General features: G+C 40.1%; 2 pseudogenes; one reads left to right on the forward strand and one right to left on the reverse strand.

The window, feature by feature from the left end:
* The first annotated feature begins 13,480 nt into the window (after positions 1 to 13,480).
* Positions 13,481 to 13,685, forward strand: LOC114218869 (ATP synthase F(0) complex subunit k, mitochondrial pseudogene; annotated as a pseudogene).
* Positions 13,686 to 17,193: 3,508 nt separating this feature from the next.
* LOC114218883 (ATP synthase F(0) complex subunit C3, mitochondrial pseudogene) lies at positions 17,194 to 17,565 on the reverse strand (annotated as a pseudogene).
* Positions 17,566 to 25,535: the final 7,970 nt, after the last annotated feature.

Here is a 25,535-nt window from a genome sequence, read left to right on the forward strand (position 1 = left end):
ATAATCTTAACATAAAAGGAAAACAACCATTGATTTTTCTAGATATATACCCACTTACCTCATTTGGTATTATCTTGTTAGAGTGAGTGACAACATATAAATCCACTTTCGCACCTAAGAATACAGGTATTACACTGGTCAATTAATATAAGAGGGAGTACATATCTTTCTAGGCTTTCCTCAGTTTAAATGTCACTGAATCTGCTATTTCTTCTAGTATACCAATGGATCCACTTAGCCAACTTTTTTCTACCATTAGTTGTGTCCCTTCATGTCTCACGAAAGATAAGTCATAACTCTGAAGGTGCCACAAGTGTGGCGGGACAGTATCACTAGAAGTTAAAATGCCAAAATGTGGTACACCTCAAGGAAATTGTCAAAAAAACAAAGAAAAAAGCACACAATTAGAAACATTATTTGGTATCATGGAGGGCATCACAAACTTCACTGTCACTTGAGCAGATTGATAAACATGATTCCATATATGAAAAAAAATGGAAGCTCAACTTGCTAACGCACAATACCAGGAACAGAGCACCATGAGAACTATGCATTAACCATCTCATATAGCAATGATTTAATAGTTAACTATTTCCAGGAAAACAACTTTTTGATAAACAGGATGAATATATGTACTTTTTTTAAAAGCACTGCATACATAAATCGGTCTTGAGAGACCACACTGTATTCACAGTAAATGATGCCTCCCTGAGAAGTGCTTTGGTGGGCCTGCTTACCTCGCTACCCTCAATAAATGTAATGCATTAATCAAAGAGAAACTGCCTGATCCAAGCTGGAATAAAGAAATCTTTCCTGGGATTTTAAAACTAGAAATGAGAAAAGCAGAAGATACTGATAAAACTCAAATGCTTACTGATAGCATATTTACTGCCTTATTGAGAAAGCACAAGCACGGAAATAAAATAAAGCCAATGTAAAAGAGGTCAGCAGGACCAAGAAGTAAACACAGTGTTGAAGACATTCACTACCCAGATGAAACTGTTCCGAGGCATAACTGTATTCTTGCCTTCCCTGCCATTAGGTTGTTCACTTTCATGAAGCATACAAGCCAAAACGTCTGTCTCTGCCTAAAATGAGTTTCCAAAATCTTTGATTAAGCAGACCTGAACTACCTGGTCAAATGCCTTAAAAATGCCAAATTCCTTTAAGTCACAAAGCATAAAAAAGCATATATAGCATGTTACTTTTTTTTTTTTGAAGCTTTTATTTTTTTATTTGAGAGAGAGAGAGAGAGCATAAGCAGAGCCAACAGCAGAGGAAGAGGGAGAGGCAGGCTCCCCACTGAGCAGGGAACCTGACTCGGGGCTCAACTCCAGGACCTGAGGGGATCATGACCTTAGGGGGTCATGACCTGAGCCAAAGACAGGTGCTTAATGGACTGAGCCACCCAGGCGCCCCTAGCATGTTACATTTTGTATAAAAAAATGAAAATAAGAAAACACATATAGCTGCTTACAGTTACGAAAAGAAACACAGGTAGGATAACATACAAAACAAGTTGATTACATATATGGGATACTGGATAGAAAGGACTTAAAGAAAATGGGAATGATATTTCATGAAGTACATCTTATACAGTTTTGAAGCATGTTAACAAGCAATACTTTAAAACAAGGATGGAAGAACGTAAAAAATCTAAAACTGAAAGCAAACTAATTCAATTATTTTTCAAATGCATACTATAACCCACTTAAAAAAATTAATGCAAATAATTCATGAACCCACTATTTGATTTATATATCCTCAGTTTTAGAGGAGCCAGGAAAAAAGGGGAGAATTACAAATAAATTCTTACTCTTTTTAGTAGTTTGCTTTGGGGAGTTTTTTTGGTAATAATATGGCTGAAGCAATTCTTTTTTTTTTAAGATTTTATTTATTTATTCATTTGAGAGAGCAAGAATGAGAAAGAGAGAGAGAGCACATGAGAGGGGGGAGGGTCAGAGGGAGAAGCAGACTCCCCGCTGAGCAGGGAGCCTGATGCAGGACTTGATCCCAGGACTCCTGGATCATGACCTGAGCCGAAGGTAGTCGCCCAACCAACTGAGCCACCCAGGCACCCCATGGGTGAAGCAATTCTTAAATTACTTTAGATCCATTACAGGATTAAGCAAATAAGTAAATGTTTTGATAGTGTTGGGAACCAGGGCTTTCACTGTACAAGACAAGATATATAAATATGAAATGAGAAAAAGAAAAAACTGGACAATAAATTATAAACCACTGAAAAACCAAGAGTCTGTAATTGCACAGCAATCAATCACTGCAAATGTAGAGGGATTGCTGACTTGAAAAATCATCATTTTGTAACCATAATAGTAAAGATTGGTTCAGACAAAAAATCATCTGCGCATGTTAAATCTAGAGGGAAATTTTATTAAGTAGGACATTTGCATAGTCTTAAAATCTCTCCACAAATCAATTAGTTCTGGGGGGTCGGGAGGGATCAAACATTTTGACCAAATATGTTATCAAATATAGTATCATTCATGGCAGACCAACAGACATCATGCACCTCCAGATTTGATACCATGGGGACCCAGCATCACTTACATGATTTTTCTGGCCAGGGACACATAATCTGAATCTAATGAAGAGGAAACATCAGACAAATCCAAAATGAGAAATGTTCTATTACCAAAAAAATGAAAGTAAAGAAAGAAAGCAGACTGTATTTTTCAGAAATGTCAACTTCACAAAAGATAAAAGAAAGGCTATAGGAAATGTTCCAGAGTAAAAAAAGACTAAAGGACATGACAATTAAAAATACAATTATCTGACCCTAGACTGAACCTGTAGTGGGGGGAAAAAAAAAAACAAAAACCATAAAGTGCTATCAAGAACACTATTGGGTCAACTGAAAATGGTAGATTCAAGAAGTTTGTCACATGTTAAATTTATTGAGGTTGTTTACTATGACTACAAAAGAAAATACCCTGTTCTGAGGACCTGGGTGGCTCAGGTCATGATGTCCTGGGATTGAGCCCCACATTGGGCTCCCTGCTCAGCGGGAAGCCTCCTTCTCCCTCTCCCACTCCCCGCCTGTGTTCCCTCTCTCGCTGTGTCTGTCAAATAAATAAATAAAATCTTAAAAAAAAAAATACCCTCTTCTTAGGAAATAGTAAACTAGGGTTAAGCAGTATAAATATATGCAATTTACTCTCGAACAGTTCAGAAAAAAAAATCACGTGTGTATGCATACAAGAACAGAAGAGGGGAGGCAGGGAGAGACAGGGTATTCCTGTCAGAGATTTTAATTCATTTAAAAGTTAATGACCCAACCTTTTCAGTCGAACACAAGACTAACTCCTTACTAAGTCAAAAAGAAAAAAAAGACTAGAACTATGGCAACAGGCAGAAAACATGCAACACGATAAAAGAGCATCAGCCCTAAACACATTTTTGTTTTTCTTTTTCTGCATCCTGTTCACTCCCTATTGACTATTAGTCAGCCCGTTATGCAATTCATAATAATCTCATCTTTGGGGACATTTCAACTAATCTGATGATATCCACCCTGCTAGGAGGGGTGCCAGTGAATTACTTCATGCAAAATTGGTTAACTCCCGTAAATAAAAATTAACACTAATGTAGCATAGTGTTTGTTTTTTTTTTTTTTTTTTAAGAAGACCTTAGATTCAGTGTATTAATTCTGGTCTTGCTGAGTGCTAAGAATGTGACCCTCAGCAAGCTGGTTAACCCAAGCCTCAGCATCGTCATATGAAAAACGGGAATAAAAACAATACCCACTTCAGAATGTTGATAGGACAATTAAAATTATACCTCCCAAGGCACCTGGGTGGCTTAGTCGGTTAAGCGGCTGGTTCTTGACTGGCTCTTGATTTCGGCTCAGGTCAGCATGAAGTCTGCCTGAGGTTTTCTCTCTCTCCCTCTGCCCCCCCCCAAAATAAATAAATCTTTTTTTTTAATTATTTATTTGACAGAGAGAGACAGCGAGAGAGGGAACACAAGCAGGGGGAGCGGGAGAGGGAGAAGCAGGCTTCCCGCGGAGCAGGGAGCCCGATGTGGGGCTCAATCCCAGGACCCTGGGATCATGACCTGAGCCAAAGGCAGACGCTTAATGACTGAGCCACCCAGGCGCCCCAATAAATAAATCTTTTAAAAAAATTATACCTCCTGACTCACAGTAGGTGCTCAGAAAGTGTTAAGATAGTAAACAAAATGCTTTACTTAAGAAGTAGGTAGATACTTGTTTCTTTTATTAAGACTTGGATAATTTCTGAAAATTTCAATATAGTTGAAATAGAAATTAATACATGTATATACATACTTTGTGGTATATAAGGCACAATTGGAGAAATTTGAACACTGGCGTGGAGGAATTATTATTTTAGGAGTGATAAGCATGTTTTTCTCTATTATAGAGAAAAATTCTTAACTATAAATTGAATGATATGGGATTTGCTTAAAAATAGGGTGGAAGGTAGAGATATGATTGACCATTAGCTTGCAATTACTGAAGTTAGGTGATAGGTACACAGGTGAATCATTACATAATGCTCTGTTTTATGTTTAAATTTTTCCATAATAAAAAGTTTTCTAAAGAAATGAAGACATTCAAAAGAAAATAAGGTTGGCAACATTCACTCAACAGGGCAACAGGGACATTAGTTGAAAGTTTAATGAAGACTGTAGAAATAAGGTAGGGAAAAAAGTGTAAAACCTTAAAAGACTGAACAATAATTATTTTGGTATTTAAGAGATTCAAAAGCTGAAAATAATCCAAAATATGTATGTGCCCAAGGTAACCATGAAGGAAATATCAAAATATGTGTACCTTAAAACCCTCCTGTACTCCCTGAGATCTTCTCAGGACAAAACCCTTGCTCTTGACCCTCACTGTCCATTATTACAGCTTTGTTTTATTTCTACACCTCACCTTCTTCCTTTCCATTATTCTTTTATCTTCCAAATAGCTGTTTTCATTTTCATTCTCAGCCACAAATTTCAGACTACTACTACTATATAAAGTTGAAGTAATAAAAGAGCAAGTAATGTTGAATACAAACAGGGGCTTATTGGCTTTAGCCACAAATACAATTACTTTCAAAATCTGGAGGAGGTCTAAACCACCACATGCCAACATTCAGTAGCTCCTCTTTCCTTGTAAAACAGCCCAAACAATGTTACTGGGTACCCATACTGGAAACACTGATTCTTAGTATATAAAGCATTTTATGAAGAATTTGGACAGATTTATTCAAACTTTGACCAGTACACATTAAGTCATGGTAGAAAGAGCACAATTTGGACCCCAAGGGCTAGGTTCTTACCCAGGCTCTGGCAACTACCAGCTGAATTCATTCACTCAGCACAGGAGCATGGAATATATACCAGGCACTGGGACTGATACAAAGATGAACCTAACAATCATATAAATAAATGGTTACAATATATTTTGGTAAGTGCTACAAGAGAGGCACATATAAAATTTATAGATACACCAAATATTTTAATGAAGTATTAGATGATTTTTCAGCTCCATAATTCTATCAATTTAATCTGAAGCCCTTTAAGCTTCTCTTTAACTAAAAGGGAATATCCACAAGAGATAATCTTCTATCAAAAGATGCTGCCTGAAACTTAAGCATTTGTAATAAAAGTATCAGCTAATATTTATTAAGCACCTAGTGTGTGCCAAAGGATAGGGGCTTTCCATTCATTGTCTCTCTCAATTATCACAACAATCCCAAGCAGGAAGTAGTAGTATCACCATTTTACAGATAAGGAAACAAAAGTTCAGAAAGACTAAAGTAACTTACCCAAAATCTTAAGACACACAGTAAGAAAAAAACAGGTATTTGAATCCAGATCTTTTGATTCCAAAGCCTATTCTCTTTTCACTAAACTATTTGTCTCGCATTTTCTTTCACTACATAAAAATTTCCAGAGATCACCTTAAGGGCACCCAAGAGAAAATCTTTATGACAGCCATTAAGTACAAAGTGATCTCTGATTGTAATAAGCGTTTTTTAAACAAGAGTATCTGCTATATACACCCTCCAAGAAAAAAAAAAGATTACAAGACTAAAATATAACCAATATTCAGGCTAACTAATATGTGACATGAATAAATACATTCTGAAAACTAGTTAATAGAAACCAATGAGATTTTGTGACTTCTGTTTTATCTTTCCCCTTACAAGATAGCAACAAGGAATAAGGGACTGGCCCAGCATATTTTACTGTATCAACATGTTGGATTCCACATAACTATTTAAAAGTGCGTATTACAGAGTATGCAGATACAAAATAAAATGTATATGAATGTTGTCAAATAAAAAGAATGCAATATAAGCTAAGGCTAGAATGCCTAATAAAGCTATGTTGAAATAATGAAATTATGCAATTATTTTTCTGTATAAACCTCATTTTTTGAAAATTAATTTTTCCAATTTATCAATACTAGTTGCAACTGAATCAGCAAATATCCCCAATAAATAAGTCAACCCTTTACAACAAGTGAGGGGGAAAAAGAAAAATTTTTTTGTGCACGATTCCAAAGCCGGTTAGAAAAAGAATTTGAATCAACTTCAGCTGCCGGATCCTGGTAACAAATTTTTCTTCAAAAAGCCTTCATATTAAAATAGGGTTTTTTGGGGGCGCCTGGGGGGTTCCGTCCTTAAGTGTCTGCCTTCCGCTCAGGTCATGATCCCAGGGTCCTGGGATAGAGCCCCGCATCGGGCTCCCCGCTCCGCGGGGAGCCTGCTTCTCCCTCTCCCACTCCCCCTGCTTGTATTTCCTCTCTCGCTGTCTCTCTCTCTGTGTCAAATAAATAAATAAAATCTTAAAAAATAAGTAAAGATAAAGGGGCTTTCCCCCCAAATTTGTCCTTAGAGTAAATCTTAAGCTAGAGGCGGCCGTCATTGCCTTGTTCAATTAAAGATTTTGTACTAACAGAAGTCTCCCTCATTCGCAATTATCTCGAATAACAAAAGATCTGTTTCAAACGTCCTCAAGGATTGAACTGTGCGGTATACATTCTCCCCCCCCACACACACACACCTTTAACAGAACGGGGGTCAGCCTAGGAATCACACACAAACCACTAACGATCCGTATTCGCGATTCCTCCGAGAAATTTGTAAATAAATTATCAGTACCGTTTAGGAGCCCTCCGTATCCTGCACAGAGGTGACATTTTCTTTGCTTTAAGGCTGCAAAGGGCAGGCATAGGAGACAGCGACCAGCAAAAGCCGCTGGATCTAACATCCCCCCTTCACCCCAACTCCCCCTTCCCCAGCCCCAAACACAAACACGCTCTTCTCTCCACGCTTCTTGCACAACGTCGCTCGCTAAAGGACTCGGCTCAAGCTCCACCGCCTCGCTTCAAGGCCCGACGGGAATGGTTACTCCCTCCTCGGTGCTCCCGCACCACCGCTTCCTCTGGCTGTCAGGCCTGGCGCGGCCTCGGCAGGCCCTGCGCCGATGGGGAAGGGGCCGCCACGGCGTTGCCCAAGGGCTGTTTTCATTCCTCGGCCCAATGCAACGGCGTCAGGCAGCTCTTCCTGAAGCAAAGTCCCAGCGCGGTTGCCCGACCTGGCCCTCCAGAGCAGCGAAGTGAACTGACGCGGTGGCGGGGCAGGCAAGCTTCCCTTCCCATCCCGGGGGTCCCCCAACCTCCTCCCGCCCCCGCCGCCTGCCCGCCGCCATTTTGTGCGCAGCCGCTGCGACACATACAATAGTCGGCCCGGACCGCACAGGAAAGACTCAGGACCCCCACACTACGGGCTCCCGCCTTCCAGCCCCCTACTCCCCACAAGGCAGCGATCCTACCTATGCCTACCCGACTAAGAGCCGGATCCCATTTGCGCCCCACACAGTTTAGCACTCAGCCTCCAGTATCGACGCCGAAGAAGCTACCGCCTCCAGAGAGCTGCACGCATGCGCACCTATCGAGCCTTTGCGAGCCCTCATCCGCTCCCGGCGCCTGCGTACCGCTGGTACCGCGCTCGCCGGGAGGCACGAGAAAGAAGCCAGAGGACCTTGGTTCCGAAAGGGGGCGCTCTTGCGCGTAGCGTTCTCGGAGCCCACTGTGTCCTCAGGCACCGTTGTCAATACCTATGCCTGCCCTGTACCTGTCCCATCCAAATCACGCGCAACCTTTAAGACCTGTGTTGTCTCGCCTCCGTGAAGTCTTCCCTGACCATTTTTGGCTTCAGTAATACCTCGCACTGTAGAGCATGATGCTTCATATGGTTAAGATTTTTCCTGCCTTTAAGCTCTCGCCTTATATCTATTTTTGCATCTCTATAGCAATGATGTTATAACAGCCACTGAAAATGTCAGGAAATTATAAGTCAGTTGAAGCTTATTAAGCTAAAAGCTTAACACTAAAAATTCATGTGTCATTTCACAATCAAAATACCTACCTATGTGGTAGATATTCATAACCTTCATTTTACTGATGAAAAACTTTGGGTTGAGAGAACTTGAGTAACTTAAGGTTATTCTACTATACTAACATAAAAGCTCAATCATTGGGCAAAATCTGGTAAAACTCCCAAGTCTCTCCTATGGATACCACACAAATCACACCACCTACACTAAGTCTCATGCATCGGTTTTACCTAGCATCCAAGCAGATGTATATCTTTCTTTCTTTCTTTCTCTCTTTCTTTCTTCTTTCTTTCTTTCTCGCAGAAATGTATTTCTTTTATTCACGTTAAAATAAACGTAGAAAAAGAAAAGTCTTTTTATAAAATATATCTTATCAGATTTTCATTTCAAACTAAAAATCCTGCAGAGGCAACAAACCAAAAACAACAAAGAAAAAGCCAACAAGCCAACTCCACATAACCAATGTTAAAGCTTGAAGTGTTTCCTTCCATACATTTTTTTTTAAGATTTTATTTATTTATTTGACAGAGAGAGAGAGCGAGAGAGGGAACACAAGCAGGAGGAGTAGGAGAGGGAGAAGCAGGCTCCCCGCCGAGAGCCCCCTGATCATGACCCATGATCTCAGGGAGCCCCCTGAGATCATGACCTGAGCCGAAGGCAGACGCTCAACGACTGAGCCACCCAGGCGCCCCTCCTTCCATACATTTCTATATATTCATACTAACATACACAAATATGTTATTTGCATGCAATGGGAAAGGCTGTTTTTCTTTTTTGCCAATAACTTGGACATTAGTCTGCTGTTTCATTTTCTGACTACTGACATTTCTCCAAGTAAACCATATCGATCCCCTTTCTTAAATAGCTGTGCAATATTCATAGGATGGCTCCATCATCAATTATTCAACCTGTTGACACTGAAGTTGTTTTTAGTCTTTTTGATACCATAAGCATTGCTCATATATAAACAGCCTTACCAACTGATATTTGTATTTCTAAAGGCTAGAATTCCAAGAGTTAGACTTCTACATTTAAGATATATATATGTATATATGTATATGCAGATAGATTTAATTCTACTAGATATTGTCAGAATCCTTTTCAAAAACTTTATCCAAATTCCCACTTCCACTAAATGCATAGGAGAATGATCATTTCTCCACAACCTCACTTCTTTCTCTAAACTCTGAAATGACTTAAATATCATTGGACATGTCTGTCCTTTAAGAGTTGGTATAATTACGGGCACTTGGCTGGCTCAGTCACTAGAGCATGTGACTCTTGATCTCAAGGTCATGAGTTTGAGCCCCACATTGGAAGCAGAGTTTACTTAATTAAAAAAACAAAAAACTGGGTGCCTGGGTGGCTCAGTCAGTTGAGTGTCTGCCTTCAGCTCAGATCATGATCCCAGGGTCCTGGGATTGAGTCCCACATTGGGCTCCCTGCTCCTTGGGAGTCTGCCTCTCCTTCTACCCCTCCCCCCCCGCTTGTGCTCTCTCACTTTCTCTCTCTTTTCTTCACATAAATAAATAGAATCTTTTTTAAATTTAAAATAAAAATAAAAAATAATTTAAGTTGGTATAATTAACCTTTGAAATATCTCACCTGTGCTTTTTCTTTTTTTTTTAAAGATCTTATTTATTTATTTGACAGAGAGAGATAGCGAGAGCAGGAACACAAGCAGGGGTTGGTGGGGGAGAGGGAGAAGCAGGCTCCACGCGGAGCAGGGAGCGTGATGCGGGGCTCGATCCCAGGACCCTGGGATCATGACCCGAGCCAAAGGCAGACGCTTAACGACTGAGCCACCCAGGTGCCACTAACCTGTGCTTTTTCTAGTGTGGCTCGTGAACAACTTTCTCTAGATGTTTTTATAATATATAATTTGATTAGAATTTCTCTCTCTTCCCTGCAATCATATTTGCAATTTAATTCTCCTCAAAAAACATCCATTTCTAGAGGGGAGGGGGGTGGGGGATGGGTTAGCCTGGTGATGGGTATTAAAGAGGGCACGTACTGCATGGAGCACTGGGTGTTACGCACAAACAACAAATCATGGAACTCTATATCAAAAACTAATGATGTGATGTATGGTGATTAACATGACAATAAAAAAGGAAAAAAAACATCCATTTCATCTGGGTTTATTTATTTATTTGAGAGAGAGAGAGAGAGAGCGTGGGGAGAAGGAACAGCAGGAGAAAGTGAGTCCCAAGCCAACTTCGCACTGAGCATAGGGCCCCGTGCGGGGCTCAATCCATGATCAAAACCTGAGTTGAAACCAAGAGTCGGATGCTCAACTGACTGTGCCACCCAAGCACCACTCATCTGGGTTTTCAAATTCATTTCCCTAGAGTTGGGCAAACTAACCTCATAAATTCCTTTTTCTTTTATGTTGTCCCCATACATAGTTTTATTTATTTCTGCAGCACTTATCACTTTCTAACATACCATATAATTTATTTCTTATTGTTTCTTATCTACCTCTCCCTCCACTAGAACATAAGCTCCATGATGTTAGGGATTTTGCCTCTTCACTGCTTTATCTCTAATACCTAGAATGATACTTGGCACACAGTAGGAAAATCAGTGTATATTTTATAAAAAAAAAAAAATGAATGACCCTGATAGGTAAAAAAATGTGTGTGCATGTGTGTATGAAATTGCTGAGCCTCCTTTCATATCTACTGGCCATGGGCATTTCCTCCTTCAAAAAATCTTTTTAATATCTTTTGCTTATATTTCTAATAAGCAGATTGTCTCTTTCTTATTAGATAATTCTTAGTATATAACGAATATTAATCCTTTGTCAAATATGTTGCAATTGGTTTCTCCCCATTCATATTTTCTTTCTGAGGATCTTTTGCCATTATAAATTTTAAATGTAATCAAATTTGTCAGTCTTTTCCCTTATGACTTCTGAGTGTTCTTTTTGTCTATGAAGTCTCACACCACCCCCAAGAAGCATACACACCTAGGAATTATACAAAAATTCTCCTAAACTTGCTAAATTTTTGTTTACAATTTCATAATTTTATTTTTTACAGTTAGACATATTTAATCTAAAATTTATTCTTGGGGCACCTGGCTGGCTCATTTGGGAGAGCATGAGACTCTTGATCTTGGGGTCATGAGTTCAAGACCCACATTGGGTGTAGAGATTACTTAAATGAGTAAGTAAATAAACTTAAATAAAATGAAATTTATTCTCTTTGTGATATTAAATAAAGATCTAACTTTGTTTTCTTCGAAATATATTAAATCAATCATGAAGTTTCCATGTACTATAAAAACCATGCTTCCTCCCCCCACCCCGCTCCAATGAAATGGCCCTTCCCTTTAAAAAACAAACAACAAAGAAATAAGTTCCCATACATAAAATGGATTTATGGACCTTCTAAGTCTGTCTTACTTATCTATTTGTCTACCTATGGGCCAGTACCATTTGTTCGCTCATTAACGGGCCCACTAAATATTATTTGAGGGCCTACTTTGTTCCAGGAACTCCTCTGGCACAGAAGAGTCAGTGGCAAATCAGATGGCAACACTGACTTGTGCCCTCATGGCACATACAGCCTTGATGGGGGAGACAGACAATAAACAAAGCAATATATAGTATGTCGGATGGTAAGTGCTATGGAAAACAACCAAGCAAGATGAAGACATAGGGAATAAGGAGGTAACAGAGGTTGCAATTTAAATAGGATGGCGGTCAAGAAAGGCATGACTAAGGGGTGTCTGACTGGTTCAGTCGGTAGAACATCTAACACTTGATCTCAGGGTCATGAGTTCGAGCCCTATGTTGGGCGCAGAGATTACTTTAAAAATAAATAGATAAACCTCTTTAAAAAAAGAGAGGCATGACTAAGAAGGCAGCATGTGAGCAGAAACCTGACTGAAGTATATGAGTAAACTAGAGAAATCTGGGAGGAAGAATATTGCAGGAGGAGTGAATATAAAATACAAAAACTCTGAGAAGAAAGCCAGCTTGTCATACTTGAGAAACTGCAAGAAGGCCAAAGAAGCTGCAACACAGCATGAGTAAGAGGAGATACAGCAGATGAGGTGGAGGAGAAGCAGGCTATGGTTGCCATTAGCAAAAGATCACTGGCTGGGGGGCTTAACCGACAGGGATTTATTTTCTCACAGTTTTGAAGGCTAGAAGTCTAGATCAGGGTATAGTCACGTTTGGCTTCTCCTCAGGCTCCTCTCCTTGGTTTGTAGTTGGCCACCTTCTTTCTGTGTCCTCACGAGGGCTTTTCTCTATGCTCACGCACCCCTATTGTCTCTAACCTCGTCTTATAAGGACACCAGTCATATTGGATTAGGGCCCACTCACCTGACTCCACTTAACTGTAATCAGCCTTTAAGGCCCTACCTCCAAATACAGTCGTGTTCTGAGGCATACTGGCGGTGAAGACTTCAACATAGGAACTTGGGAGGAACAAGTCAGTCAATAACAAAGGCCATTTTAAGGCCTTTTGGTTTTTCCCGTGAATGAGACAGGAAGGTTTTGAACAAAGGAGTGACATAAATCGAATTTCATTACATTGAATACTTACTCTGTGCCACTATTCTAAATACTAGAGGATACAGTGGTCGACAAAAACCAAGAATCTGCTTTCATAGAATTTACATTTTAGTGGAAAGAAACAATAAACAATTGGGGCACCTGGGTGGCTCAGTCGTTGAGCGTCTGCCTTCGGCTCAGGTCATGATCCCAGGGTCCTGGGATCGAGACCCACATCGGGCTCCCTGCTCTGCGGGAAGCCTGCTTCTCCCTCTCCCGCTCCCCCTGCTTATGTTTCCTTTCTCGCTCTCTCTGTCAAATAAATAAATAAAATCTAAAAAAAAACCAAAAAACCTGAGATGCAATAATAGTTTCTGGGGCACCTGGGTGGCTCAGTTGGTTAAGCGTCTGCCTTCGGCTCAGGTCATGATGCCAGGATCCTGGGATCGAGTCCCGCATCGGGCTCCTTGCTCCGCGGGAAGCCTGCTTCTCCCTCTCCCGCTCCCCCTGCTGTGTTCCCTCTCTCGCTGTGTCTCTGTGAAATAAATAAATAAATAAATCTTTTTAAAAAAAGAAAAAGAGGACACAAGCGGCGGAATTGGTGCCTTCTGCAAGATTGAAATCATGGCAGGTCCAGAAACTGATGCTCAATTCCATTTCACTGGTATCAAAAAATATTTCAACTCATACTCTCACAGGTAGAATGAATTGTGTACTGGCCACATATGGAGGCATTGCTTTGATGATCTTATACTTCAAGTTAAGGTCTAAAAAAACACCAGCTGTGAAAGCAACGTAAACGATTTTTAACCTGTACCTCATCTGTTAAATTCCCATGCCTGGAGAAGCTAATGTCAACTCATCATGCGATACTCAATTTGTACAATAAATTATGAACCTGGAAAAAAAAAGAAAAGAAAAAGAAACAATAAACAAAGGAATATATAATGTGGTAAAATAAAAAGGAAAATAAAGCAAGTAAGGGGAAAATGATGAAGCAGGGGCTGGGTAATGCCTTAGATAGGATAATCAGGGCAGTCCTCTCTGGTAAAGTGACAGTGAAGCAGAGATATAAAGGAAGAGAGAGGGAAAGTCTTGCAGATACCTGGAAGAAGAGCTTTCCAACAGAGGACACATCGAGTACAAAGGCTCTGGGACAGGAGCACATTGGGTATGTTTAAGAATAACTGGAAGGCCAGCACAATTGAGGTGGAATGATATGGAGGAAGGACAAGATAAGGATGGAGAAGTACAAGGGATCAGATCATGCAAATCTTTATAAGCCACTTAGAAGAACCAAGTGGCACTCGGAGATATTGGAGGATGGGAGGTTTATTTAATGCCGGCGGGCTCAGAGGAGAATGATCTCCAAAGGTCTGAGCCCCAAGCACAAACAAAGGGGGTAATTTATACACCACTACTTCCGCATACTTGGTTCTTTTGGCGTCAGCAGGAAGCAGAGCAAAGAGAAGAACCCAGAAGAGCCCCAGGGTAGGGACTGGGATTCCCTTGCTGGCTCAGTCGGCCATTTTAGGACACACATTTTTCCTTATCAGCTGTACAGAACATTGAATACATACTGGTATAGGAATCACAAGAGTTTCCTTTCTAGCTCCTGCTCTGATACTAACCTCACTGGATTTCAGTTTTCATACTGTAAAAAGGTGGAAAGGAAGGGACTAGATTATCTTTTTTTTTAAAGATTTTATTTATTTATTTGAGAGAGAGAATGAGATAGAGAGAGAGCATGAGAGGGGAGAGGGTCAGAGGGAGAAGCAGACTCCCTGCCGAGCGGGGAGCCCGACGCGGGACCCGATCCCGGGACTCCAGGATCATGACCCGAGCCGAAGGCAGTTGCTTAACCAACTGAGCCACCCAGACGCCCAGGGACTAGATTATCTTGCCCGTAAGATATGAGTCTGGAAATCTCCTGTAAACTTAAAGATGCTCATGAATATTTATGGAATCCTAAGAATTTTTTTTTTAATTTTAGAAATCTACTATATCCACACTACTCCACATTTTTATGTCTTCTCGCCACCTTGGACCACTTGCAGAAATTCGCATTCCCACCTAAAAATGTCAATATTCTTGAGAGCAAAAAAAGTCATCTTACTCCACCTACTCTTCTGACCGTCACTTTTGTCCACAATCCTCCTCCCCTTTTTTTACCCACTCTGTTTTCTGATTGGTCAGACAAATACTGAGCAGCTCTGTCCACAGCCCAGCTCCTCCTGCTTGCTCAGCACAGCTCAATGCCTGAAAGGATTAGAAAAAAAGAAGAGTCATCACGAACCTTTTCCTGTGATTTAACATCCCGGGGGCTTTGTCTCAATGACACAAAGGATCTCATCACCATTTCATCTCAAGTACAAAAGTAGTAAAAAATAGGATTTGGGGGTAATAATTGCCCTCCATATGTCCTTAGAATCCAAATCTAATGACTGGAATAGACACAGGTCCGTGATGAAAGTTTGAGAATTCCCAGAGCTGTATCATGCCCTGCTAATGAGTATCATCAACAAAACTTGGTTCTTACTGATCCTTGGATTTTGCCTCTTTGGTGACAGACTATAAGGTGTACCCATGTATCATTTAGAGAGGAGTTCAGAAACTAACTCAAAAAAAGAAGCAGTTATTTTTCTGAGTTTTTATCAAAGCCTCGTATAATGGTATCTAGAACTCAGTTTGTCTCTTCTTGTTAAGGTAGTTTCTAAATATGTCTACAGATTCTTTGATAGGATTCACTTCACAAGGTAAAGCCTAATTCCACACTCACGGAAAGCAGGTGGGATTTAGCCTATTGTTTCTAATGAATAGAATGTGGTGGAAGGAATGCTATGTCACTTCTAAGGCTAAGTCATAACAAGGATAGCTTCCACCTGACTTTCCCTTCTTTTTTTTTTTTTTTTTTGGATGACTTACACTAGGAAAAGACAGGTTCATGAGAACATACAAACAGGCTATTGAGAAGCCCCAAAAGGAAGGAATTTTAAGTACTGACAGAAGCAGACAGCATAACAGAGAGATCAGGAAAAGAGACTGTCAAAGAGTGCTGCTAAAACACTGTCGTCCAAGAGTAACCTGTGTGCATCCAAGGCTGCAGTCTCTAAGGAGCAAGAACAGTCTCTAAGGAGCAAGAACCCTGCACATTGAAGGGGCAATATACTTCACTAAAATAGTTCAGTTAAGTTACTAAACAAATAAATAAGCAAACAACAACAAAAACAAGTCCCAGGAGAAAGGGATAATCAGGATCTAGATTTGCTACCATATAGTACCTAAAATGTCCAGTTTTTAACAACAAAAAAATTACAAGATGCACAAAGAAACAAGAAGGTGTGACTCATACACAAGAAAAAAAGATAGACAACAGAAACTGACTGTGAGAAGGCCCAGATATTGGATTTAACATATAAAGACTTCATAATAATTATTAGAAATATACTGGAAGAACTAAATAAAGGGAACCGTGCTCAAAGACATAAGTAAACGTATGACATGTTGCAACAAATAAAGAATGTCAATAAAGATAGAGGAATAATTTTTTTTTAAGAATTTATTTATTTATTAGAGAGAGAGAGAGAAGGAGAGATAGAAAGCACGAGAGGGAAGAGGGTCAGAGGGAGAAGCAGACTCCCCGCTGAGCAGGGAGTCCGATACGGGATTCGATCCCGGGATTCCAGGATCATGACCTGAGCCGAAGGCAGTCGCTTAACCAACTGAGCCACCCAGGTGCCCGAGGAATAATTTTTTTAAAGAACCACATGGACGTTATGGAAGTAAAAAATACAATAACTGAAATGACAACTTCACTAGAAGGGTTTAACAATAGATTTGAACTAGCAGAAGAAAAAAATCAGCTAAAACAGGGACTAATATAGGTCTTTTGTAAAAACAAAGTGGTATAACACAATTTTCAGAATATGGGGGATACTCTTCACATTATACCATTTTGGCTTAAGAAATCTTTCATAGGACTGTTCTACTTTCAGATAGTGGAAGAAACTTGTAATGTGCACTTCCATGACACCAACACTATATGTTTCCGAGTCACAGTAAAATACACAGAATTACATCCATAATTAATTTAAATAACAACATTTCAAGCAGTAATTTCTGTTACGTAGAAAACAAAATTAAGAAAGCGTACCATCAGGGTGATGGGCATTAAGGAGGGCACATGATGTGATGAGCACTGGGTGTTATAAACAACTGTTAAATTATTAAACACTACATCTGAAGCCAATGATGTACTGTATGTTGGCTAACTGAATTTAAAAAAGAAAAAAGAAAGAAAGCAACCATCAAACAAAAGCTTCAGACAAGATAACTCCAAGGATAGCATATGAGAACAGCTGCTGATTCAGTGAAGGGGTTCTGGCCTAACCAATGAGAAGGCTGCCAAAGACTAGTCCAATACCAGCACCAGAAACTTCCACTGCTATTGTTGCAACACCTGTACCAATAAAATAGGCAGCAGCATCAATGTCTCTGCTGATTGCACTGGTCTGAAAATCCCACTGGATTAGCTAAATCACACCATGCTCTGCCCCCATTAAATACTATAGAGCCCTCTTCTATCAAGATAGCATTGATGCGGCAATGGGTCTGGATGCAATTTTCGATCCAGCTTGGATCAGAGCCGGGGTGCAGGCAAGCTTGGCACAGATAAACATCTTACACTCTGGGGGCAGCACAGCGAGAAGACTTGGGTGACAGACAACATAAGCTCCTCTCCCACTTCTTCTCTTCCAGGAAGGTGGTGGCCATGGCTACAACAGAGGTCAAAGGAGTGGGGTTCTCTTTCATTTTTGAAGGATAGTTTTACCAGACATAGAATTTTTGGTTGACACTTTTTTTTTTCTTTTAGCACTTTAAATATGTCATTCCATTGCCTTCTGGCCAACATGATTTCTGGAGAGAAATCAGTTGTCACTGTTACTGGGGCTCTCTTGTACAAGATAAGCTCCTTCTCTCTTTCCACCTTCAAGATTCTTTGTCTTCTAACAATTTGACTAGTGTCTGTGTATGGATCTCTTTTTTTTTTTCTAAACATTTTATTTATTCATTTGACAGAGAAAGAGAGCACAAGCGGGAGAGAGGCAGAAGGAGAGGGAGAAGCAGACTCCCTGCTGAGCTGGGAGCCCAATGTGGGGCTTGATCCCAGGACCCCGGGATCATAACCTGAGCCAAAGGCAGACACTTAACAGACTGAGCCACCCAGTTGCCCCTCAATTAACTATTTATAAGTGTGTTGATTCTTTCTTCCGCTTGCTCAAATCTGCTATTAAATACCTTGTTTTAGTTTCTTCCTAATCACCCCATTAAGTGAGAGTGGGACTCCCACTCTAGGATTATTGGCATGGATGAACACATGACACCCAACACTGAAAATATGAGATTGCTAGCAGTTTCTTGTCACATATACTTACAACCTGGGGGAGGTGGACAATCACACATCACATAGGGCCCTGTGAGAGTCATACGCAGAAACAGAGTGAACAGTCACATGTGGGAGGCTTTGTAATTTCAGTAGAGTGGGTTGATACCTGGCTCCTGCGATAAGTTGTGATTATTTTGTTTGAATACTTTCATGGACTTGCAGGGAATGGAAACCTGTTAGGAATAATCAGGAACTGCACCTGGTCCCCATGATAAGAAAGTTTGTTTGACTAGGGGTATGGAGTTTCTTTTTAGACTGATGAAAATGTTTCTAATATTAATTGTGGTGATGGCTGCATAGAACTCTGTGAATATACTATAAACCACCGAATGGTACACTTTCAATGGATGAACTGTATGGTATATGAATTATATCTTAATAAAGCTTTTATTTATTTATTTATTTTTAAAGATTTATTTATTTATTTTGAGAGAGTGAGAATGAGAGAGAGAGAGAGAGAGTACATGGGGGGGGGGGTTAGAGGGAGAAGCAGGCTCCTCGCTGAGCAAGGAGCCTGATGCGGGACTTGATCCCGGGACTCCAGGATCATGACCTGAGCTGAAGGCAGTCGCTTAACCAACGGAGCCACCCAGGCGCCCTCAATAAAGCTTTTATATTAAAGATTCTTTCCAGGGATGCCTGCGTGGCTCCGTTGGTTAAGCGTCTGCCTTCAGCTCAGGTCATGATCCCAGGGTTCTGGGATCGAGTCTTGCATCGGGCTCCTTGCTCAGCGGGAAGCCTGCTTCTCCTTCTCCCACTCCCCCTGCTTGTGCTCTCTCTCTCTCTCTCTCTCTGACAAATGAATAAAATCTTAAAAAAAATAAAAAAATAAAGGTTCCTTCCATTACTTATGATAGTTTATTTTAAAGCTACACAGAAAAAAAAAAAGGTAGAGTCTCCAGCTCAGCTTCTGGAAAGCCAGGTCACAAAGAGCAATAGAATATGAACTTCTCATCATTCATGACCCAACAGCAGTACTGCTGACTTTGTCATGTCCTCATTCCCTCTGAAATAGGCAAGTGTTGTACTCTATTTAAATAAGTCTACCATACAGATGAATCTGTATTTCTAGGTTTCTGCTTCTCCTCTAATCTTGGCTTCTGCTTTCTTTTTTCTTTTTTTCTTTTCTTTTCTTTTATTTATTTGACAGAGGGAGACACACAGAGAGAGGGAACACAAGCAGAGGGAGTGGGAGAAGGAGAAGCAGGCTTCCAGTGGAACAGGGAGCCCGATGCGGGGCTCGATCCCAGGACCCTGGGATCATGACCTGAGCCGAAGGCAGACGCATGACGACTGAGCCACCCAGGCTCCCCTCTGCTTCTCTTTTTTCTGAGAGTCTTGAATTCAGGTTTGCCTGGGTCCCCTGGTCCCTTTTTTGGCAGAGTTCTCATACTAGTTCATTCATAAGTCACTGGTCTGGCTAATATAATGTACCTTTTAGCTAAGACACTTATCCTAATTTAATTAGCTGTGGCAAAGGCAGAAAGGTAATATGATACATTGCTGGTGGGAATCTAAAATGGTACAGCCATTCTAGAAAACGGTTTGTCACTTTCTTATAAAGTTAAACAAGTATTTTCTATATAAACCTACAATCCCACTTCTGAGAATCTACCCTAGAGTAACAAAAATTTATACTGACACAAAAACCTATACACAGATGTCATAGCAGGTTTATTTGTAATAGTCCCAAACTGGACACAACCAAATGTCCTTGGAACGGTAAATGGGTAAACAAATTTTGTTACATCCATACAATGAACACTAGTCAGCAATAAAAAGGAACATATTTTTAAAAAAGGAACATGTTACTGATACATGCTACAACTTGGATGAATCTCAAAACATGTTGGGTGAAAGAATCTGGTCTCAAGAGGTTACATTCCATGTGATTTCATTTATATAACATTCTCAAAACCACAAAACTGTAGTGATGGAGAGTAGATCAGTAGTTGTCAGGAGTTATAGTTGAAGGGCAAGTGTGACTATAAAGGGTTAACACAGGGGGTGTTTTGGGAATATAAAACTATTCTTTATTCTGATTATGGCAGTGGTTATACAAATCTATAAATGAGTTAAAATACAAAGAACTGGGGCGCCTGAGTGGCTCAGTTGGTTAGGCGTCTGCCTTCGGCTGGAGTCGTGATTCTGGGATCCTGGGATTGAGCCCCACATTGGGCTCCCTGCTCCTTGGGGAGCCTGCTTCCCCTCTCCCTCTACCTGCCGCTGTGCCTACTTATACTCACTCTCTTGCTCTCTCTCTCTCTCTCAGATAAATAAAATTTTTAAAAATCTAAAAAAAAACCAAAAACAAAGAACTGTACACCAAAAGAAAAAAAAAGAAAGAATAAGCTTCAGTCAAAACTGTCCATCTGAAAACAAATAAAAAATACCCTAGAGCCTTGCAAAGAAATCTCTTTATTGCCCAGAGATAGTGATCTCAAAATGGGTGTGGGTCAGATAATTACTAACCTTAGTAGGTTACAAAAGCCAAAAGTTCTGCCTCAAGCTAATGTAAAGGAGACACAATGGGAGATCTGACCCAGGTCCAGGAAGACCCAAAGAATTGGGACAGTCTGAAGGGCCAATGTCCCTCATGCCTCCTCCTGCTTCACCCCAACCGATTCTAGGTTGGACAGAGGTGAATACCACATCATAATGAGCCAGCTGAAATGCACACGAGGGACAAGGGGAAGATAAGCAGTGCCTTCCCACCTCAGAAATGCCCCAAGACAGAGGCGAAGACTAAAACAGTTAAATTGCGTGAAGGAGCTTAACAAAGAGGCCTATTTAAAACTTTACCTGAAATTTAGGATGTATATGATTTCTTTCTTTTGCTTATAAATATCTTCACTTTATAAAGCCACAGATCATTCTGTAAAGTGGTTTTTTCCCCCCACACTTACAAAAAAGATGTTGATAACTCTTAAGTGAAAAAAAGGTGAAAACATTTCTTATTAAGTCAGGGTTACACAAAGATTATATTAAGAGCCCTCAAATTTTGACTAAACATTGCCAAAGTCACTTAAGGATTCTTTGAAAATATAATCCTTGGGCATACTGAATTTGTATTTTTTTATGGCCTAGGACCCCTGGCACTTATCACAACTACATACAAGCCCTAAGAAAAGAAATGATTTACCAAAAAAATAACAAAATCAGAAAGTGTCAAAAACATTATTAAAGAAATTTTAAAATACTTTTTTTTAAAGATTTTATTTATTTATTTGAGAAAGAGAGAATGAGAGAGAGCACGAGAGGGAAGAGGGTCAGAGGGAGAAGCAGACTCCCCGCTGTGCAGGGAGCCCGATGCAGGACTCAATCCCGGAACTCCAGGATCATGACCTGAGCCGAAGGCAGTTGCCCAACCGACTGAGCCACCCAGGCACCCAAGAAATTGTAAAATACTTTTAAAGTACATTATTATTAAAGTTAATTTTTCTAGGAAAATATTTATAACTCATATTACAAAGAACTTGTTCCCCTATCTAGGACCTGTAAATCAATAAGGAAAAAGAACTCAATAGTAAAATGGGCAAAAGATATGACAATGAAAGAAGTACAAAGGGCTATTAAACATGCAACAATATTCAACTTAACTCATAAGAAAATGTAAATTGAAACTACAGAGATACTATATCCCCCCATCAGATTAGCATAGATCAAATAGTATGACTATGTTGGTTAGAGTGTGGGTAATCAGCATTTTTTTTTAAAGATTTCATTTATTTATTTGGCAGAGAGAGACACAGCAAGAGACGGAACATAAGCAGGGGGAGTGGGAGAGGGAGAAGCAGGTGTGGGAGCCCAATGCGGGGCTCCATCCCAGGACCCTGAGATCATGACCTATTTCTATGTGGAATGTAAATTGTTGTGATCTCTATGGAAGGCAATTTGGCAAATATCTGTCAAATTTACAAAAACACATGCTCTTTGAAACAGCAATTCCACTACTAGGGATTTATCCTGTAGATGTACTCATAATTATACAAACATTCCAGATTATTCACTGAACACTATTTGTAATCAGAAAACATTGGAACATCCTACATTATCCACCGATAAGGAATTAGTTAAATAAGCTATGGTACATCCAACCAATAAAAATACTACCAAGTAAATAAAATCTTAAAAAAAAACAAAAAACAAAAGGGGGCACCTGGGTGGCTCAGTCAGTTAAGTGTCCGCCTTTGGCTCACGTCATGATCCCAGGGTCCTGGGATCCAGTCGGGCATCTGGCTTCCTCTGCCTCTGCATCTGCCTCTTGGTTTGTAGATGCATTACTACAATCTCCTCCTCTACCTTTACATCCCCTTCTTTTTGTGTCAATCTGTGTCCTTTTCTGCCTCTTCTCAGAAGGCCTTCATTAGATTTAGGGCCCACCCTAATCCAGTCTAATCTCATCTCGTTTCATTTTTTTTTAAAGATTTTATTTATTTATTCATGAGAGACAGAGGGGGAGAGAGAGAGAGAGAGAGAGAGAGAGAGAAGCAGAGGGAGAAGCAGGCTCCCAAGGACCAGGGAGCCTGATGCAGGACTCGATCCCAGGACCCTGGGATCATGACCTGAGCCGAAGGCAGACGCTTAACCATCTGAGCCACCCAGGCGCCCTCATCTCGTTTCTTAGTTACGGCTGCAAAGACCCAATTTCCAAATAAGGTCACATTCTAAAGTTACCAGTGGCCATGAATTTTGAGGGACACTATTCAACCCACTATACCCATTACTCCTGCTTTTTCTTGGCATTACACTGGAGGTCCTAGCTAATGAGTTAAGACCAACAAAAATGGTATAAAGCTTAAAAAGAAATAGAATTTTCACTCTTTGAAGATGATATGACGATGTACACAGAAAACTCCAAGGAATCTGCAGATAAATAACTAGAATTAACAAGATAGTTTAACAGGGTGCCTGGTTGGCTCACTTGGTAGAGCATGGGACTCTAGATCTCAAGATTCCATGTGGACAAAATAATATAACTTTACTGAAAGATACTAAAGAACATCTAAATAAATGTGAGCTATATACTATGTTCATAGATAGTAATATTCAATACCATATATATAGCAATTCTGCCCTAAAGACATGTATAAATTCAACTGAATTTCAATCAAAACCTCAACTGCACATTTTTTACAATCTGATAAGCTAATTCTAAAATCTATATGGAATAATGAGGAGCCAAGCATAGTTAGGACTCTACTAAGGAAGAAGAATAAGAAGGGGAGAACTGCCCCACCAGGTATCAAGAGGCATTAAAAGTTAGTAATATGTTTAAAAAAAAAAAGTGTGGCATTATGCAGAAATAAACAAAAAACTAATAGGACAAAAAAAGAGAGTTCAGAAAAAGACCTAAGCATTTATAGAAACTATAGAAATATAGACAGAAAGTATATATAGATCTATACATCAATTTATATTTATATAAAACAGAGGTGGCATGCAGATCAGCAGCGGAAAGGATGGCTTTCCAAATGGAAAAAACAAATGGACTCCCACCTCACAACATACCCCCAAATCCATTCAGATACATTAGATACTTGAAAGTGAAAAGCAGGGGCACCTGGTTAAGCGTCTGCCTTGGGCTCAGGTCATGATCCCGGGTCCTGGGATCGAACCCCACATCGGGCTCCTTGCTCAGCGGGGAGCCTGCTTCTCCCTCTCCCACTCCCCCTGCCTGTGTTCCCTCTCTCGCTGTCTCGCTGTCTCTCTCTCTCTCTCTCTATCAAATAAATAAATAAATAAAATCTTAAAAAAAAAAGGTGAGAAGCAAAGCATTAAAACTTTTACAAAAAACGTAGGTAAATGCTTCTACACCCTCAGGATAGGAAAGAATTCCTTACACAACAAACAACACAAACCATAAAAGGAAATATTAATGAACTTCACTACTTAGAATTAAAACTGTTTATTAAAAGATATCAATTTTAAAAAGTTAAAAATTAAGTCACAAAGTGGAAGAATATTTATTTTACAAGTAACTAACAGAGGCTTACAATCTGGATTTATAAAGAATTCCTGAAAACCAAAGAAATGTTAAATGACCCAATAGAAAAATGAGCAAAAGAGGGGCGCCTGGGTGGCTCAGCCGGTTAAGCGACTGCCTTCGGCTCAGGTCATGATCCTGGAGTCCCGGGATTGAGTCCCGCGTCGGGCTCTCTGCTCGGCGGGGAGTCTGCTTCTCCCTCTGACCCTCTTCCCTCTCGTGCTCTCTCTCAAATAAATAAATAAAATCTTTTAAAAAAAAAAAAGAAAAGAAAAATGAGCAAAAGAGGGGCTCCTGGGTGGCTCAGTCAGTTGAGTGGCTGCCTTCGGCTCAGGTCATGATCCCAGAGTCCTGGGATCGAGCCCCACATTGGGCTCCCTGCTCAGTGGGGAGCCTGCTTCTCTCTCTCTCTCTCTCTCTCTCCCTCTGCCTGCCTCTTTGCCTACTTGTGCTCTCTATCAAATAAATAAATAAATAAATAAAATCTTAAAAAAAATTGAGCAAAAGATATGGTGAGGCATTTCACAGATGGGCAAGTATAAATAGCCAATAGAAACCTGCTCAATCTCATTAATTATCAAGAAAATGAAAATGAAACCTCAATGAGATTCATTCCGTTCAGACAATGAATATTTATTAAAGTCTAGTGCACACCAATTACCCTCTAAGCTCTAGGGACACAACAGTGAACAAGACATACAAAATCCCTGTCCTTGTGGAGTTAGCTTCCGCTGGAGAAAGGCAGTGCTAATAAGGGCTCTGGAGAAAAATGAAGCAGTGAAAGGGGAGAAGGAGTGGGAGAGAGGCACATCAAATTTTCAAGGGGATAGACTCAGGGGCTCCTGGCTAGCTCAGTCAGTACAGCGTGCAAGTCTTGATCTTGGGATTGTAAAGTGGAGCCCCACGTTGAATGTAGAGATTACTTAAAAATAAAAAAATTTTAATAAATAATTAAATGAACAAACAAAGGGATGGACTAGGAAGGCCTCACAATTCAATAAAGGCCTGAAGGAGGTGAAGGAGCCTACCATGCAGCTATCAGGGGGCAAGGACAGAATTTTATGCACACTAACACTGAAGGGTAAAGCAGACAAACAAAAACCAATAAGAGATTAAGTAGTAATCACAGAAAGAAAAAAGTACAAGGAACAGTGACATCGCAGAAGCCTAAGAAAAAGACATCTTCCTCCTCAACTTTTCTAGAGAATCAGAACTCT

Source organism: Eumetopias jubatus, unplaced genomic scaffold, assembly GCF_037043125.1.
Source record: "Eumetopias jubatus isolate StellerSeaLion01/CBP00866 unplaced genomic scaffold, mEumJub1_p1.0 scaffold_9, whole genome shotgun sequence".
NCBI classification, from domain to species: domain Eukaryota; kingdom Metazoa; phylum Chordata; class Mammalia; order Carnivora; family Otariidae; genus Eumetopias; species Eumetopias jubatus.